Raw genomic sequence first — 5975 nt, forward strand, 5'->3', positions numbered from 1 at the left:
TCAAGAGCACCAGACAGGAAATCTTGGCCAAATGATACAGTGTCATGAAGATTTCTGATTGTCAGTTTACTGTTCCTCCAAATACAAAGTGACAAGAGGGCACTGCCACTTCCCGGCTGGTGGCAAACCAAATGCTGGGTGGCAGGAAACAGAAGATCATTAACCTCAAAAAGTGGGTTAATGAGCAAACTCAAGTGCTTTCGAGGGGGAAAGAGCATCATCACTTGCACTTTAAGGGCCTGGGTCTTGGATGGGGTGGTTCCTTGTGGGGTGCAAATCCAAGATTTCAACTTGGGAAGGGGAAACGTGAACCATCCAACCTAAGTGAAGAACAGAAGCACTTGCCAGGCGGAGAACGCTTTTATTCCACCCCTCACCTCCTTAGAATGGGAGGCAAACAGGGAAAGTGCATTTTTCTCAAGAGCAAAAGAATTCCAAGATGGTAAGATGTGACCCTATGATGGGGATGAATCATGATTCCTTCAATTGATACCTGAGGAGGGTGGGACTGTGTAGACAGAACCAGGACAATCCCACCGACCTGCCCCAACCTGCCCAGAGGTGATTCCAGAACACTAAGGTCACTTTCCATGTGATGACTGTCCCCTTTCACCAGACTGCACGGTGGCCTCACATGAAGATTCGGCACCTAGATGGGGTCAAGGAGCTGGGGATATAACTCAGGGAAGATGTTGATGGGGGTTGGGAGTTTCTGTTTGAATCCTGAAGCAAGGGGTGATGCGGTGTGGGGCATGTGCAGGGAAGTTGATGCTGAAGGCTTTCCAGAAGCAGACGATACAGGGTAAGGGTGTGTGTGTGTGTGTGTGCTGGGGACAGGGGTCCTGTATTGCTGGTGATGCCGATCTCCTTGCCCACCCAAGGTAAGACGAGGAGGGTTCCATCTGGGCCACCAGGCAGGAGGGCAGAGGACAGTGCCATACTGCGAGCCAGGCAGGCTGGGGGGTCTGGCACTTGGGTGACCGACAGAGCCCAGCTGCCCCACCCTTGGCTGTCACTGCTGCATGTTCCCTAGAGTTCCTGGGCCAGCTGCTCTGCAGGCTGCTCCTCCACGGGCTGCACAGCCTCCTGCACGTAGACAATGAACTCCGAGGCCTCTCCACCCTGTGTGTAGACAGTCACTGTCTCGATGCCCTCCACGTCGTCAGAGGACACCACCAGGTGGTGCTGCTCAGCCAGCTCCACGGAGGCCTGCTGGAGGGTCTCCTGGATCATGACCGTGTGGTTGGAGCTGGGCTCCTCATCAGTGACCTGTAGGAAGGCAAGAAAAAGGTCACGCAGGTCCCACTTCCAAGTCCAGCAATAACGACAAAATCACAAGTACAGCTTAAGGAGCAACCAGCACGTCCCTGGAGCTTGTCCATACTGCACATAAGACTCCAAAAATGCTTTTGCTTATGCTTCCCCATTTTTGCCTCAATGAGGCAAAGCAACATGGTCAGGGCCCCTCAGCTGTGGCATATTGTGGAACCCAAGTTCAAACCCAAAGCCCAAACTCTTTTCCTGGCACCAAGTTATCTTCCAGGGCTTCCAAGAGGTGTGGGTTACCCAAAGAGTGAGGGTTGGAAGGCACCATGGGGGTTATCTACTGCAGCAATAACAGGGGTGGAGTGGGGTGGGGTGGGGTGGGGGAGGCCTGGGAATTTATAACTGGCCCACTTAGTAGTGGTAAAGGGGCTAGGTTTATTCTGGGTTCTCTGTCTTTTCCCACACTCTGGAAGCTCAAGTCTGTGTATGAAGATCAATATCACACTAGAAGTGAGCAGACGCCCTCTCAAGCCTGACTCTCCCCAAGTGTTATCTGTCAACACCAACACCTTGACTATTTAGGGAGTAGGCCTGCGATAGAAACTCATGGCCACAGCAGGGCAGGAGAGTCCTCGGCGCATCAGTCAGTGGGGGCACCTGTTGAATTCTCCAGCCAGACCTTTCTCTGTAGCTCCAGCTGGCAGAGTCCAAGCAAAGGCAAATTCCAGCTGCTGTGAATGCCCCTCATCCCTGACTATATCAGCTCTGGGCTGTTTTTTTTTTTAATAACAATTATCTTTGATCTTGAGAAAAGAAATAAGACACAGGAATGATTCATAAAGAGTTGAGACCCCAGAGCTGCAGAAATGAGTGAAGGGGTAAAAAACAAACCCAGGAGGAAAGCAAAAGGGCCTAAGATTGATTAGCTGGAGGATGAGAGAGTCCTCGACTCGTGGAGAGATGTCAGAAACCCATTCATTTCCAGGTGGGTCTGAACAGCAAGGTGGAAAGAGCAGGTGCTTTGCCCTGCACTGACCCAGGTTTTGAACATCAGCTCCACCACTTATCAGCTAAAAGGCCTGGGCAAGATACTTTTCCCTACAGCCCTCAGTTTTCTTATTTGTAAAACAGGGACTAAAATGCCTACTTCAGAGGACTGCTAGGAGGATTAAAGGAGATTCTGTATGCAAAGTAGGTGCCTAATAACATCACTGCCCTTCCAATCCCTTCATTTCTACACTTAACAACACTTTCTTAAACACCTACTACCTGGACGGTATTGTGGCATGTCAGTAATTCATACATTTAACAAAACTTTTGTCATTTTATCAGCTACCACTAGACTGTAAGCTCCATGAGGACAAGGGCCATGTCTGCCTTGTCACAGCTTTCCCCAGAGCCAAGCTCAATATCCAGCAAACAGCAAGTGCTCAATACTTGTTGAATGACGGTCCACTAGGTGTCTGACACCATGAAGGCTGCTAAGGCAGCAACACAGTGGACAAGCACAGTCCCCCCCCAGGAGCTCAGTGTCCTCGGGGCAGGCACAGTACAGAGGGTGCGACTGGACTGCAGAGCTGCAGAGCCCAGGAGAGGCTGCAGAGTGCAGGGCAGGTGGGGCTGTCGGGAATGGAGGGGGCTTACCGGAGGAGGTAGGGGATGGGTTCCAGGCAGAAAGGAGAGAAGGGGCAATGACTCCCAGGCAATGTGAGTGGGGTGGGGTTGCTCAGGCAGCCTCCACAAGCTCCTATTCATGACGCTTCTGACCCCTGTCCCTGCTCATGACTGATACTGGATGGCTTCCTACTCCCTGCCCCATACATCCGTCACATGTCATGTCTCCACACTGTCTCTGAGGATGGCCCAACTGGCTTGGAGGGTCTCATTCCGACCTTGTGATTATTCCAGTTGCTGTGAGCAGGAAGAGCTAACAGGTGGGTCATATATAATTCAGAGAGAAAAATGGACAGGGCACCTCCAGCGTGGGCTTCAGAGGTTCCAATGTTTTGGATTGGAAAGAACTTTTAATTTGGACTGATACAATTCACCAGAAGCTCAAGAGCTTTTCTGAGTAGAAACCATTACAGGATGAGCATCCCTAATCTGAAAATCTGAAATCCAAAATGCTTCAAAATCTGAAACTTTTTGAGCTCAGACATGACGCTCAAAAGAAATGCTCACTGGAGCATTTTGGATTTCAAATTTATGGATTAGGAATACTCAACCGGTATGTTTTCTGCAAATGTTTCAAAATCTGAAAAAATCCAAAATCTGAAACACTTCTGGTCCCAAGAATTTTGGATAAGGTATACTCAACCTGTAATACATTCTGCCTGATTTGTTTTTTCAAAGTGAACCGAGACCTTTTTTTTTCTTCTTTTAGTGTTTGTTGCAATTTCATTTAACTAGAAAAATGTACCATGAACCAGTACTTCAGAAGTAAATACTGATTTATTTCACTTGGAAAGAGAGTATCTGACAGAAGACTGGGAAAGGGGAGGGAATATGCAACAAATCTTATCTCCTTTTAACTGTCAGTAAATTCTACACAAAAGAAAGGGTGAGAGGACAGAGGATGATTTATGCCAAGTCCCTAGGACATCAACTCTGCAAACAAGCCCACCACGTTCCAGGTAAACAGACAACGAGACAAATACGTGATATCAACCAATACACAGGCTTTAAGACATGCTCTGGGACATGAGGCCACTATTTGGACTAAGGATTGTCTAAGCTGACGCCCAAAATGAGAAAGTATTCACTGACAGAACTTTTCCACTGACAGAACTTTTATTCACTGACAGAAATTCTGGCTAAAACTTCCTGTCCTTGTAACAACTCTATTGGCACCACGCCCAAGCATTGTCAGGGCTAAAATTACTGCCAAGCTTGAGGACAAGTGTGCCCCGGCCAGGCCTTTCAGGAGCCAAGGCTGCAGCCTCCTGTCCCGTGGCGCACGGTGGGCACACACTGAGTTCTCAGGGCCAGCAGGAGCAGGAGCTTCCATAGCGACAGGGACCTGGCCACTGCCCACAGACAAGGTGGAAAGCAACGTGCTTGGGCTAAAGGTAAACAATGTGCTAATTAACTCTGTGGCATCACAGGCTGGGGGCTGCTTGTGGAAAGCGGTAGCACTGGTTACAGAGGGCTGTGGTGGCAAAAGCTATGGCAGACAGAGAGAAGACAGTGAGAAAGAGCAGCTATGTGCCCAACAGCCCCACCATGGCCACCGGTCACCTCCCAGAACATCACCACCTTTCTAGAAGGCTTGATGCTGTCCGCCGCTGCTGACGCTGACTCAGCTCTACTCCCTGAGCTGCCTCTTGGCTGCTTCCTTCCACAGCACTCTGCTGGGCTCTGCTCCCAGCCCTCCCCCAGATTCCAGGACCCCACTGCTCTTCTTCTGCCCACCACAAAACCCGGAGGGCTCCTGGGTCTCCATCCTCGACGTCTGCCTTAGGTCCCTCGCTCCATGGGCACTTCTGCTCCTGGGCTCCAGACCATTACCCATCTGTATGTGGGAGCACTCAGGAAAGTTTGTCAAATGACACACAAACTGGGCTATGCACAAGTCACAGGAGAGAGGGAACGCTGGGGCAGAAGTGGCAGATGAGGCCTGAAATGAAGTTGCAATCAGATCCTGAAGAGCCTTGATCATCAGCTGAGAGGTCGAGCTATTATTTTACAAAGACTTTGAAGCATCTGAAAAAAGATTGCCCTGTGTCATCCCATCTGTGGCCCCTCATGAATCAAAACTTGCCTAACATGGGAAGACTCACTCAGGATTATGCTTCTCTCACTATCTAAATATTTACGTTAATTTGCTCATATTCCTTTTCCAAGTATTAAGTTTAAATAGACAACCCTTTTTCCATTTGTTTTGTTATCTCTCACTATCTAAATATTTACGTTAATTTGCTCATATTCCTTTTCCAAGTATTAAGTTTATTTAAAGACAACCCTTTTTCCATTTGTTTTGTTCTTTCTATTTCCAGCTCCAGGGCTTTTCCAACAGAATCACCACTAAATTCACCCGTTAATGATCAGAGTACAATAAGGCTTCCAAATATGATCTTCTGGCCTTAATTCACCAGAAAGAATGACGCTCGCAAAGGGAAATGGTCACTTCACGGAAGTCCTGCAAAGAGCTCGCTTCTTGAACAGCACAGGTAGAACGGGGCTGCATGCTGCTGCTCTATCTTTTCTACGGAGCAGCAGAAATGTACCTAATGACCATCCAAGGCGCCCGCCTGCTGCTGGGCCCCGTCTATACTCTCACGAGCTTTCGTGAGTGGCCCTGTCAGGCCTTAAGATGTTGCCTGTACAGAAACCCTAAAGCTAATTTGTGAACACTATATAAGGAGCATTAACGAGGGGTACCACGTTGCTTTACAGAAGGGGTTTATGAGGCTTTCTGCAAAGAGCCCACGCCCTTCACACACCTCAAGTGTTATGTGCTCACACTGTCTGCTTTTATGCAGTTTCTGCAAACCATGCACTTCCTTTCCTGCTCCCAGAGAACCCAAGGTCTACTCGGCCCCTTGCAGTTTCCTTGCAGTTTATTGAACACTCTCCCATGCCTCATCCCATTTATTCACACACAACCTCTTGTGGCTTGAACATTTCTGTTCGCATTTTACAAATGCAGACACTGGAGCTCCAAATGGCCTAGTGAGTCATCTAAGGTCAAACAGATGGAAAGGGGCAAA

At 48.8% G+C, this 5975-nt stretch overlaps 1 pseudogene; it reads right to left on the minus strand.

Moving 5' to 3' along the window:
• Positions 1-341: 341 nt before the first annotated feature.
• The window catches only part of LOC103605328, an 81291-nt pseudogene continuing 75657 nt past the window's right edge, over positions 342-5975 (minus strand).

This window comes from Galeopterus variegatus, unplaced genomic scaffold (genome assembly GCF_000696425.1).
Source record: "Galeopterus variegatus unplaced genomic scaffold, G_variegatus-3.0.2 Scaffold5740, whole genome shotgun sequence".
NCBI lineage: Eukaryota > Metazoa > Chordata > Mammalia > Dermoptera > Cynocephalidae > Galeopterus > Galeopterus variegatus.